Raw genomic sequence first — 14,236 nt, 5'->3', positions numbered from 1 at the left:
ATCCTGGTTCTCTCAGTTATCAATCTCTTATTCATCAAATATGCTGTCAATCTACAGCATGAAATATAGCCTCATTAATGATCAACACAAGGAATCTACACGGAATGCTTAAAAATTTCATTTTATCAAATTACTGTACATAAAATGGTAGGTCTCACAGGGAAAAATAAAAAAATAGTATCACAGTGGACTGGAAGTTCTTTTAATTACAGTATGGCATAGCACTACATTATACTGAGGTATTGATACACTGATAACTCTTTTCAAATATTTCCATTTTTTGAGCTAAGGAAATAATAGAAAGATGCTTTTAATCCACACTTGCTCACATTTGAGGAAAAATCTAACATTTATAATTTTACTGCAATATTTCAGAATATTTTATATCTGTTGAGGTATTGATATAGTAATGCTTTCTTTGATATCTGTACATTCTGTCAATGCATCTTTCATTGGTCAAATTACAATTATAACCTTTGTTTGAAGCATTGTGTTCTGTTAAATTTTTATTCATATTGAAGTTATTACATAACAATTTCTTGTGCATTCCTAAAACACCACCTTGCTTCTCATTTGTCCATTTCTTTGTGCTAGTAACATGCAGTTGGGTTAATTTTTTCTCCTGGACATATTCTGCAAATATTACATGTTTTATAAGTATTGTTTGGGTTTTACATTTTGAAAGAAGCAGTTGAATATATTCAGTACTTGACTGGCCCTATCTGAAAATATATAAAATTTTACAGGAAAGAAGTATTTAAAATTTTAAAAGGCAAGAAGTTGTGTCAGATGAACAGATGAAGAACCACTGGACTAGAATATCCACATACTGGGTTTGTCTTCAGACACTGACCCACAGCCTGACAATGATTCTGAAACTGAATCTAGAGTGGCCCAGTTTCTGCTAATTGTGGTAGGCAGCCAGGTATGGCTGGAAAAACATGGTTCAAAGCTAAAGCCCCTCCAGCAAAAACTGCTTGTCAGAAGATTGTAACACACCTTCTAGACATAAAGTGGAAAGCAAAAAATTTGAAAGTGTTTCTAGATTATTGGAAATTTTTTTTTCCAGGCAGTGTAATTGACAGCATTGTAAAGTACATAAACCAAGAATGTAGTAGAATTGCAGCAGCTTATTTATGAAGTGCTCAAGACTGTCCACAGATAAATTTTGAAGAATTATCTACTTTGCTTGGTATTTTACATCTCACAGGAATGAAAACGTCACTGAATCCCAATGTCAATCATCTATGGACCACTTATGGGACTGCATCAGATCTTTTAGTAGTGTCAACAAGCAAACAGGTTTTCTATACTCTTCTATGAGCTGTACAAGTTAATGACAAATTTAGGAGGTTGCAGAGGAAGGAAACAGATAATCTGGCACAAATTAGAGAAATATTTGATTAGTTTGTTGATGTTTGCATGTAGAGTTACAGCACAGGAGCATTGACAACAATAGACAATATGTGTTTCATGTAGTTTTCCCACAGATAAAATATTTCATACAGTTTTGGGTGTGTATCTAGGATATTATCAATTCTTGTTCCAATTTTTTGGCTGACAACTTTACAGCCATTCCCAATGTGAGTCATTTGTAAGATTTTAAAATCACTTTACACAAGTGATTTCAAAATCTAGCAAATGACCCAGCTCAGCTGAAATATTGGAACAAGAATTAACAATATCACAGATACATGTCTGAAAGATGAAGGAATAATAGACACCTAATAAATTAGAAGCATTCTCTGTATGTTGCAAATTCAGGTAGTCTGTCCCAAACAAGCTGGAAAAGTGCTGTATAGAAGTATACACACACATCAAAAGAAGGTTTGCATCACCCCGGTTCCCAGAACTCCAGAAGATAGACGTTGACTATGGATATTGTATCACAGACACAGTCCCTTTGACTGTTCAGAGATGTTACTAAACCCACCCAAGGATGTAAACAACCATGCACGAGCAGCCCCTATTAGATAGAGCAGGTCTGACAGCCGATCAGATCCAGTCATTCCACCAGGAAGGAGGTACAAAGCTCATGTTGTCTGTAGTTCAACCATGCTAGACAGTCAATTCCATGGTTCGATTGTGTCTGCATTGTTACTTTGTGCCAGGAAGGGCTCTCAACAAGGAAAGTGTCCAGGCATGTTGGAGTGAACCAAAGCCATGTTGTGCAGACATGGAGGAGGTACAGTGAGACAGGAACTGTCAATGACATGCCTAGCTCAAGCCGTCCAAGGGCTACTACTGCAGTGGATGATGGCTACCCATGGGTTATGGCTTGGAGGAACCCTGGCAGCAATGCCACCATGTTGAATAATGCTTTTCATGCAGCCACAGGATGTCACGTTGTGGCTTAAACTGTGTGCAATAGGATGCACAATGTGCAACTTCAGTCCCGACGTCCATGGTGAGGTCCAGCTTTGCAACTACGATACCATGCAGCGCAGTACAGATAGGCCCAATAACATGCCGAATGGACTGCTCAGAGTTGGCTTCATGCTCTCTTCACCGATGAGTGTCACATATGCCTTCAACCAGAAAATCGTCAGAGACATGTTTGGAGGCAACCCAGTCAGGCTGAACACCTTAGACACACTGCACATCGAGTGCAGCAAGTTGGAGGTTCCCTACTGTTTTGGGGTGGCATTATGTGGGGCTGACATATGTCGCTGATGGTCATGGAAGGTGCCGTAATGGCTGTATGATAAGTGAATACCATCCTCCGACCTATAGCGCAATCGTATTGGCAGCATATTGGTGAGGCATTCATCTTCATGGATGACAATTTGCGCCCCCATTATGCACATCTTATGAATGACTCCCTTCAGGATAATGACATCGCTCGACTAGAATGGCCAGCATGTTCCCAAGACATGAACCCTATCGTACATGCCTGGGATAGACTGGAAAGGGATATTTATGGACATGATCCACCAACCACTCTGAGGGATCTATGCCAAATTGCCATTGAGGAGTGGGACAATCTGGACCAACAGTGCCTTGATGAACTTGTGGATAGTATGCCATGACAAATAAAGGCATGCATCAATGCAAGAGGATGTGCTACTGGGTATCAGAGGTACCAGTGTGTACAGCAATCTGGACCACCACCTCTGAAGGTCTTGCTGTATGATGGTACAACATGCAATGTGTGGTTTTCATGGGCAATAAAAAGGACGGAAGTGATGTTGATGTTGAACTCTATTCCAGTTTTCTCTACAGGTTCCAGAACTCTTGGAACCGAGGTGATGCAAAGCTTTTTTTGATGTGTGTACTTTCTGTGCTGCTATAACTTTATATACACTAAGTATGGAAATTAATGCAGGCAAACGGCCTGCTGGTGCCTATCAAGTATTCAGTGATGCAGGAAACATGGTGTTATGACTAAATCAGTCTGTTACATGTATGTGAGTTGCTAATAAACTCTACACAAATCATTGACTCACAGTGGTAGGTACTTTTTAGAGGAACAATAACACTAGATTTGCTGTCAATAAAGGGGAGGACAGCAAATAGCACCATTTTGTATTTGAAGAGAAACCAGGTATCAATTGCCTCCTTTGCCCATATGTTCTAAACAGGAAACAGATAAAGAACATATTAATGTTATCTGTTAGGCTCAGAAATGATAGTATAGAACTAACAGTAGCATAGTGGATAAACCTGAACTGATTACATTGTAGAATCTCACAAAAGGGGACATAGATGATGTCGATCACCTGAAATCAGAATATTATATTTCAAGGATAAGCAATTACTAGCTGCCTACACTGGTTTGCAGAACATCAGAGCTTTACATGCTCAAGTAATATATAAGACAAATACATTTGATACATTACTGAGAATGGTGCTTACAGAAACAGTTATAATCACATGTATGACAATTCCTAGAAAATCACACCACTTGAATGAGAAAAGGTAAGCTGTTGTAGGTATCCACAATCTACCTACAGCAGAAGAAACAAGTTAATCAAGAAAAAAGTTTAGATATCACTACTGCTGCAAAACGAAAGCTACCATTTTTGTTCCAGTCATCTTCATAAAGAAAATACAGCAGTAAGCATTCTTCTTACCATGTGTGTACATCTTAAGAAGCTTGATCTGACTCTCATTAGCAAAACAGGAATGAAGTTAACCTTAGTTACTCACTTACTATGGCTATTTCAAAGTGCTGTTAGGAGAGATGTGGGTATAATGATAAACCATGTGTGACAGTTGCACATTGAAATATTTCTACATTAAGCAAGACACTTCTGTAATTTTATGTTTATATGTATTTATAGTGAGTTGGTAATAATAAAAAATAATAATTTACTTGATAAATATGTCTTTGTATTGAACCTACTCTTAAAAATTCAAAAAATTGTCTTTGTGAGAAAAAGTCTGATATGGGCATTATAATGAGACAACAACAGCTGTGAGCAATCATGGAAACCATTTAGCTGTCATAAAATGAACAAAATATTTTAAAATAGCTGTCATCTGTTTCATAAGAGAGGAAGTCTGGTAAAAGCAAAACACATTAATATTGAGAGCTCCATAGTTCCTATGTATTCAGAGTAAGTACTGATCAAACACAGCACTGTCTCAAGGGCCTATGTGACAAGTTCCCAGATTTCAGTGCAATTGAAGACCATATCACAAAGATCACAAATGCTAGAGATGACTGAATAGTCACTGCTTAACGAAAGTTATTAATATTCAAAATGTGAAACTAATTCATTAAGTCTGTAGCATTATATATAAGTGTGGTTTCAGCTCTCTGAGATTGTAGACATGTGTGCTAGTTGTGTTTGTGTGTGTGTGTGTGTGTGTGTGTGTGTGTGTGTGTGTGTGTGTGTGCGTGCATGTGTGTCTACTGCTGACAAAGGCCTTAATGGCTGAAAGCTGTAAGTGTGTGAATCTTTTTGTTGTGCCTATCGCGACTCACCATCTCCGCTATATGGTGGGTAGCAACTTTCCTTCTCTGGTATTGTTGCATTGTAAATACAGGGTGATTATAATTAAAGTTAAACTTTCAAAATGCTGTAGAAATAACACCAGAGGTCAGAATGGTGTCAAACTGCAAGAGAATATTTTTGGAGAAGGGGGAAAACTTATAGCAGAAGAAAAAAAAATTGTGTGAAAATTGATCAAGGGATGGTGCTGTATGTGTCAGAATACATAAATGAAAACACCTGACATGCGCACGACCCATTGAAGTTGGTATAAACACGCTTTTCCTCCTTTCGCATCTGTGATGTTCGCCATGACTGTCTCCATGCGGGATCATACTCTGCTTGTAAAGCTGGATTACAAGAATGATGACTGTGCACAAGTCACTCTGCAGAAGTTCTGGACCCTGAAGGGTTTGAAAAAAGGCAATGGTCTAATAACTGCTTTGGGTCTGGAGAAAATGATTCAGAAATTCGAAAAGACAGGTTCTTTGGTGTGTAACCTGGTAGAGGCAGGAAATGAATTGATACATCAGTGGAAGCAGTGGCCACAGCAATGCAGGAGGAGACGATTGGTGGTGTGCAAACGTGTAGTGCACAGGGATTTGCCCAAACATTGGACATACCCATGAGCACGGTGCGTAAAATCCTACAAAACATCCTTCTTTGCTATCTATTCAAAATTAGCCATGTGTACAAGTTGCTTCCTGTTGACCTGCCGGCAAGAGAGACATTTGCTTTAGAATTTCTCACTCACATGGAAGTGGACAATGACTGGCTGTGAAAGATTTTGTGGACAGACAAACCCCACTTCCATCTGACAGGATATGTCAATACACAGAATTGTCAAATATGGGCAACAGAAAATCCACACACAAATCAACCAGTAACAGTGCATCCTGAAAAGGTCACCGTGTGGTGCGGGTTTACGGTATAATTTATCATAGAGCCATACTTTTCCGAAGAGACAGGTGCTTCCAGTTCTGTTGTCTGTACTGTCACTGGTAAGTGCTATGAGTGTCTTTTGCACTACCATGTCTTTCCAGCTCTCCTACAGCATGGATGTGTGGCTGGGATCATTTTTATGCAAGATGGCACACCTTTCCTCATTGCAAATCCAGTTAAGCAGCTGCTGAAGCACCATTTTGGAAATACTAGAATTATCAGCTGCCATTTCCCTACAGCCTGGTTGTTTCTATCACCTGATCTTAATCTGTGTGACTTACCACTGTGGGGCTATCTGAAAGATGTTGTGTTCAGTGTGCCAACTAAAAACTTAGCTGCATTGAAAGTATGCATTGTGGAACACATTCTGAACATGATCCTGGAAACACTTTGATCAGTTGTGGAACATGCTGTTTCTCAATTTCAACTTGTTGAAAAGCATATTGCTGGCCAGTGTGGCCGAGCAGTTCTAGACTCTACAGTCTGGAACCGCGCAACTGCTACGGTCGCAGGTTCGAATCCTGCCTCGGGCATGGATGTGTGTGATGTCCTTAAGTAGTTCTAAGTGCTAGGGGACTGATGACCACAGCAGTTAAGTCCCGTAGTGCTCAGAGCCATCTTTTTAAAGCATATTGACCATGTTTTGCACCAGCCACATGGAAATTAATAATCCGATTTGATTTTGATTGATGCTTTTTATGTGGTTTCAGCCTCAGGACAATTGAAAACTGATGTGATTGATCTTTTTATGTGGTTTTTGGTCTCAGGACAATTAAAAGCTGATTTGATTGATGCTTTTCATGTGTTTTTTGGTCTCAGGACATTAAAATTGATTTTTCCCATCCAAAGTGATATGATCTTGCCATGATGGATGGACATATGTAACTAACTGTATCACACGTGTACACCCATGCACACTTGAGTAGTACAGTTTGTTTAATTTCAGACATACACCTTAGGCATTGTTGTATGATTCTTTCATCATTTTTAGTTGACCGCTATTAAATTATGAATGCTTACAGTGCCATCTATTGCTACATTTTGTAACTATTTATTTTTCTTCTGCCATACATTTTCCCCCTTTTTTTGATAATATTCCGTAGCAATTTGCTGTCATTCTGAACAGTGGTGTTATTTCTACATTGGTTAGAAACTTTAACTTTAATTACAATCACCCTGTACTACTTCATTTTAAAAGTTTCTCCATCATGTTCCATTTTCAGCTTTTCAGCCCCCTTCTTCTTTCTCTCACTACTGTAACCCAGTCTGATAAAGTCATCTCTGTTATTGTCTCTACTTCTGGCACTGTTTCTTCTTTTAATTATTTCATCATTTTGATGTATACTGTCATGAAGCAGAATCTTCAGCAATGCAAACATTAGGAAAGAGAAGCAACTATTGCAAACTAAATCACTGTCCTGTATTAACAAGAAACTTATCATTATTTTTCTATGTACTGCTTGTGCTTAAACAGGCTACATTTACTACACCAAAACTAGCAGAAACCCTACAACTTTGACAATAGCTTCTGGTTCTATGGTTCATGATTCAGCGATACCACAAGGCAATATAAACAAGACCATAAGATGTTAGTGTATTTGTATAATGTTCTCAGCTCAGTAAATAAATATCTAACTCATATTTAATATCCAGCTATACATTGTATTAAAGACTGACAGAGCACATCACAGTCTATAGTAAATTTTTTAAATAAAACAGTTAATCAGAACACATAAATGTTGAACAAATAATATAGTGGCATAAAGAGTACAATTTATAGCTTAATTAGTCAAAAAGTGAAATACAATAAACTGGTAAACTGCAATAACTGGTCATCTAGCACTGTGTATTGGTAGCATATCTATTTTAAAATTTCATAAGTTACATAATCTTTCTGTGGTAATGGAAAATCACATACATTATATCGAAATATGCAGCCAAGACTCACTATGTTGAATTAAGTAGGAAATGGCTCAAACAAATAAAACAACTTGAACATCATACATGTAATATGATCTGAAACTGTGAACTCATACTAATTTTGCTTCCACAGTCATCAAACTATTATTTGCATCACAAATTTAACTTCTATGCCTGTACCAGACATAAAGGATGCCTTTGACTACCACAGGATTTCTGTTCAGATGTTGCCAAGTAGTGGTCATTGTATACAAATTTGCTACTCTAATTGCCTTTAATTATTTAGGTTAATTCAAGAAATGTTCAAGTATGTAATGTTTCAAAGCATGGCCTGCTATTCAAATTGCTTTGTCATAGGAAGTGTGGGATCTTGATTCATTAATCATTGCTCCATTCCTCTTATCTTAGTATTAATGATACTGTGCCATTAAATTGGTGTCCCTACCCAATCATCAATACATGATATTTGTTGGGATTTATGGAGAACATGGAAACTTTAAGATGGAGCTCAAGCACCCTGTGAACCTACCTACAGTCATTAGCAGGAACTCTTTGAAACATGTCTCCCATTCAGCTAAGTATTTCACAGTGCTGTTTACATTAAATGTGCCAACTGCAAAAGTTGGCACAACAGCCTACCTATGAACAGTGTACTATGCAATGTTCCACAGCCACATCAGCTGTGCTCTGGTCCTGTGGAGCCACTCTGCAGTCAACAATAATGTTCTTTTATTGCAAAAGAAAGCAATGATGATTATTATCTCAAGCAAAAATTGACGATTGTAAACCAACTTTTTCCAGATTAGGAGTATTGAATGTTTTCACACCATATGTATTCAACTGTTTCATTCACAGAAAGATAAATCATGTAACCTAAAGCAAGAGATACGAAGTTCATCAAAATAGCACTTTCAATAAAAATAATATTGCCAGGCCAAGGTGTCAGTTAACAAAGACACAAAACAACTTCCCAATGATGCATCCAAAATTATTTAATGCACTACCTGAAGATAGTTAGTCATTACCAGTGGAGTAATTTAGAACTAAAATTTTATGTAAGCAATTTTTGAAAACATTTCTAATGGAGAATATCAGATGTCTCAGTAAAATATTTTAAAACTAAATTAAAATTAGTCTTCACTGCAATAAATAATAATTGACAATGGTAGCCAGTTTCAATCAAAATGTAACCTTCTTCACACCATATTACACCATGATGGCATGTGTGGTGGTGAATGGAGCAGATATTGTGAATCTATGAGAAAGTTTACTCCACAGCCACTTTGATAAACAGCCTACAATACAGTGGCATCCATAATATTCTTAGGTTGTTGCTTTAAGGAGGCCAGTGTTAATAGAAGTTAGACAGTAGTCCACAGGGAAAATGTGCCCAAAACATAAATGAGCTGATGCAAGGGTGAAGAGATTCTTGAAACAATCCAAAAGTGACACATGGAATTTGTTCTGTACGTTAATGATGCATGATACTGAAGTGAAAGACAAATGACAAAAAGTTACAAAATTTAGACACAGAAAATATTTTCCTAGCATCAGAGATACAGTACATACTGGATAGGAAACTTTGCAGACACAATTGCTGCACCATCTGCTAAAATGGAACAGTTTTAGTTGATTGCAAGATCACTTTTTATACACCCCCATTTGCAATGTGGGAACTTCAACAGGCAGTCTTACTTTTAACACTGCCCCAGGATTGACAACATTTGTTGTCTGATGACCATACTTTTTTAATCAGGTGATAAAATTTGACCCATGGAACTGCTCCCAAGTATTTGAGTCATACAAATCATAGAGCTCATACCAAAGCAAGGAAAAAGGCCATTTAACTGAAAATCATACTGGCTAATTGCACTAAGCTCATAATCAACAAAACTCTACAATGGATTGGTAAGACTTAACAGTGGCTGGAACACAATTACTTACTGTCAAGCACCTATAATGTCTGTGTAAAAGGAAGCAGAACATATGAAAATTACATAATATTAATGAGTGACATGCAGTCCATTTGTCCAGCACAGCTTCCTCACCTCAGTCTTACTTGACATGAAAGAAGTATATGGTAATGTTCAAGCCCTTACATTTATACATAAACTTTGTCCTCTAGCACTGACTATTAATCTGTTACAATATTCAGATGGTATATGCTTATACTCAATGCACATGTCTCTTCAGGATGGATGTCATAATTTAGCATGTGCTGCCGTATACCGGGAAGATTGGTTAATGAAAAACGAGCTATCAATATCACCTTACAGATCACAAGTTATGATGTTTACTCACAAATGTTCATAACATATTGCACAGCAGATGAAATTGGAAGGCCATACAATAAGAGTAACCTTGACTGCATAATACCAAGAATTGGTCTTAGACTGTTGTGGTATGTCCTCATTAGACAAATGCTTTTGAGTTAGAACATGTGATAACATTCTCCACCCACTGGCCAACACTGGTGGTAGGGCACAAATCCGATGACAATGCTCGTTCTGTATGTCATTGACGAAACCTCAATTGTATTCCGTATGATTTCTGAAAATCTGAAATGTTTAACATTTCATATGAGAATGTCCTTAAAAGTAATGGCTCTGAATTTTTTTCTTCTGTTCTCAATATCTGTCAAGCTATTACATGCCATGCATATTACTTTGTTAACTTTCCCACTCGACTGACACAAGCTGCAATCCTCTGCAGCTGGAGGGCTCTGAATTATAGTGTGTTACATGACAGTTCTTAAAGGTACTATATCAGTGGGTGGGAAATAGTGTGCTGTAATTGAATTTCTAACCACAGAAAACATGCATCCAATAGAAATCTGTAGAATAATGAAAGCTGTGTACATTGATGATTGCATCAACAACATAATATGCAATGTTGGATTGTGTGATTCATAATGAAAGAACTTTATGAGACTGAACTCAGAGTGGATGAGCACACATGGCAACCAGCAAGACTCATTGGAATGGGGTTGATGAACTCATCAGAGAAAATCATCAGATAACACAGACTCAGCTGTCATGTAAGTGTGGAATATCGTGAGAGCATGTACAAGCTGTCATTGCAGAACTGCAGTATAGAAAACTATGTGCTTAGTGAATGCCTCAAATGCTCATGCCTGATACAAAACAGAGGAGATTGGGCACCTGTCAGCAACGACTTTCGTTTTGTGTGTGAGGGTGATGGGTTCATCAGATGATGAAATTTGGATTCACTATTTTGTCCCTGAAAACAGGAGAGCATCAGTGAAGTTCCCACAAAGAATCACTGATGCCATAAAAATTCAAACCCATGCCATCAGCAAGCAAAGTCATACTCACAGTATTCTGAAACACTCATTTGGAATTCATGCCTAAAGGCACCACCATAATCTCTGAAAGGTACTGCGAAACCCTTAGAAAATTGAAGGAACAGATTCAAAGAGTTGATCCACACATGGAGTATGCTCTCCTTTAGTATGACTTTGCCTGAGCACACAAGTCCTGTGACATCTGCAAAATCTCACTCTTAGGTTCGCTGTTACTGATTGTTCTCCATATGATTCAGGCTTAGTCCCACCTGATTTTCATCTGTTTGTAAAACTTAAAGAATGCCTTTGAGGGCTTCACTTTGATAGTGATAAATACATGAAAGCAGAAGTAAGCTTGTGGCTCAGTCAACAAAGTCAAACATTCTACAATGATGGTATTAACAAATGGGTCTCTCATTATGAGCAATGCGTTCATTGCCAGGATGACTTGTTGAGAAAAAAAATGTAGATATGAAGACTAATTATGTAGACTGTTGATAAAGTTTGTTTTATTTAAAAAAAATTTAGCAGCTTTAGTAGTTTAGCAGTTTTTAGCAATTGTGGAGGCATTACTTGTTGCGTGATTTTATATATTCAGTACAACCAATGCAAATGTTTAATGAAAACATTGATTGATGGATCAAAAATAACACAAACCCTGTGTGTTTAGTGCCTTTCTTCTCCTGATCTCCAGAAGAACTGTTTTGCTCCCTCCCTCAAACAAGCCAGTAGCTACTGCAGAGCCAGTGGCCATTATGTAAGCTCTGCAGCTTGTCAAGCTGTTCGAACTTGCAAGGGTTCCACCATCTTGATACACACTTTTAACTTTAGTTGACAGAACTCCCCATTTCTTCCAGAAGTTCTTCCTGAAAATTGATTTTTTACAAAGAACAATCCAACTGTTCTGGAAAATTATCTGGTTTTATTTGTGAGTTTATAAACAGAATTGAATTCACGACTCAAGTTACAAGTTGTTATTAATGCAAGCATGAGTGAACTGTTCCAAGGCTATTGGTAGAATCCTCCTCTACTTCATTCAAAACTTTTAGGTCAGTGCTGACCATCGTCATGAACTTTGTCATGAAGGTCTCCTTGGTATGATGCATAGTGCTGTAGACTCTGCAGCTACTTGCAATGATATGTTTCATCATAATATGGCCTTTCTCTGCTGCACTATGCCCCAGGACCTCTAGCAAAAAATCCAAACACAATGAACCCAGAATCAGTTCAATACTCCGACTAACCATAATAATATAACTTAAATGTGATTGTGAACCAACTAGCCATGATTTCTCAATTATATCAGCTGCTCCGCCCCCCCTCCCCCCCCCCCCCCCATCCCCCTACCACCATGAACCATGGACCTTGCCGTTGGTGGGAAGGCTTGCGAGCCTCAACGATACCGATAGCCGTACCGTAGGTGCAACCACAATGGAGGGGTATCTTTTGAGAGGCCAGACACACGTGTGGTTCCTGAAGAGGGGCAGCAGCCTTTTCAGTAGTTACAGTGGCAACAGTCTGTATGATTGACTGATCTGGCCCTGTAACACTAACCAAAACGGCCTTGCTGTTGTGGTACTGCGAAGCGGCTGAAAGCAAGGGGAAACTACACCCATAATTTTTCCCGAGGGCATGCAGCTTTACTGTATGATTAAATGATGATGGCGTCCTCTTGGGTAAAATATTCCAGAGGTAAAATAGTCCCCATTCGGATCTCCGGGCAGGGACTACTCAAGAGAACATCATTATCAAGAGAAAGAAAACTGGTGTTCTACGGATCGGAGCGTTGAATGTCAGATCCTTTAATCGGGCAGGTACGTTAGAAAATTTAAAAAGGGAAGTGGATAGCTTAAAGTTAGATATAGTGGGAATTAGTGAAGTTTGGTGGCAGGAGGAACAAGACTTTTTGTCAGGTGAATACAGGGTTATAAATACAAAATCAAATAGGGGTAACGCAGGTGTAGGTATAATAATGAATAAAAAAATAGGAGTGTGGGTAAGCTACTACAAACAGCGTAGTGAACGCATTATTGTGGCCAAGATAGACACGAAGCCCATGCCTACTACAGTAGTACGAGTTTATATGCCAACTAGCTCTGCAGATGATGAAGAAATTGATGAAATGTATGATGAGATAAAAGAAATTATTCAGGTAGTGGAGGGAGACAAAAATTTAATAGTCATGGGTGACTGGAATTCGACAGTAGGAAAAGGAAGAGAAGAAAACGTAGTAGGTGAATATGGATTGGGGCTAAGAAATGAAAGAGGAAGCTGCCTGGTAGAATTCTGCACAGAGCATAACTTAATCATAGCTAACACTTGGTTCAAGAATCGTGAAAGAAGGTTGTATACATGGAAGAACCCTGGAGATACTAAAAGGTTTCAGGTAGATTATATAATGGTAAGACAGAGATTTAGGATCCAGATTTTAAATTGTAAGACATTTCCAGGGGCAGATGTAGACTCTGACCTCAATCTATTGGTTATGAACTGTAGATTAAAACTGAAGAAACTGCAAAAAGGTGGGAATTTAAGGAGATGGGACCTGGATAAACTGAAAGAACCAGAGGTTGTACAGAGATTCAGGGAGAGCATAAGGGAACAATTGACAGGAATGGGGGAAAGAAATACAGTAGAAGAAGAATGGGTAGCTTTGAGGAATGAAATAGTGAAGGCAGCATAGCATCAAGTAGGTAAAAAGACGAGGGCTAGTAGAAATCCTTGGCTAACAGAAGAGATACTGAATTTAATTGATGAAAGGAGAAAATACAAAAATGCAGTAAGTGAAGCAGGCAAAAAGGAATACAAACGTCTAAAAAATGTGGCTTATCTCACGAGGGGTAAGATAGATACTGCCTACAGGAAAATTAAAGAGAGCTTTGGAGAAAAGAGAACCATTTGCATGAATATCAAAAGCTCAGATGGAAACCCAGTTCTAAGCAAAGAAGGGAAAGCAGAAAGGTGGAAGGAGCAAATGGAGGGTCTATACAGGGACGATGTTCTTGAGGACAATATTATGGAAATGGAAGAGGAGGTAGATGAAGCTGAAATGGGAGATATGATACTGCGTGAAGCGTTTGACGGAGCACTGAAAGACCTAAGTCGAAACAAGGCCCCGGGAGTAGACAACATT

General features: G+C 38.3%; 1 protein-coding gene across 1 annotated transcript in view; it reads left to right on the top strand.

The window, feature by feature from the left end:
* Nucleotides 1-14,236, top strand: part of LOC124777651 (phenoloxidase 2-like) — a 175,253-nt gene that overhangs the window by 112,778 nt on the left and 48,239 nt on the right. The window lies entirely within an intron of this gene.

The sequence above is a fragment of the Schistocerca piceifrons genome, chromosome 2 (genome assembly GCF_021461385.2).
Source record: "Schistocerca piceifrons isolate TAMUIC-IGC-003096 chromosome 2, iqSchPice1.1, whole genome shotgun sequence".
In the NCBI taxonomy this organism is placed as follows: Eukaryota; Metazoa; Arthropoda; class Insecta; order Orthoptera; family Acrididae; genus Schistocerca; species Schistocerca piceifrons.
The sequence above is the reverse complement of the archived record's forward strand: the minus strand, read 5'-3'. Positions and strand labels throughout refer to the sequence as shown.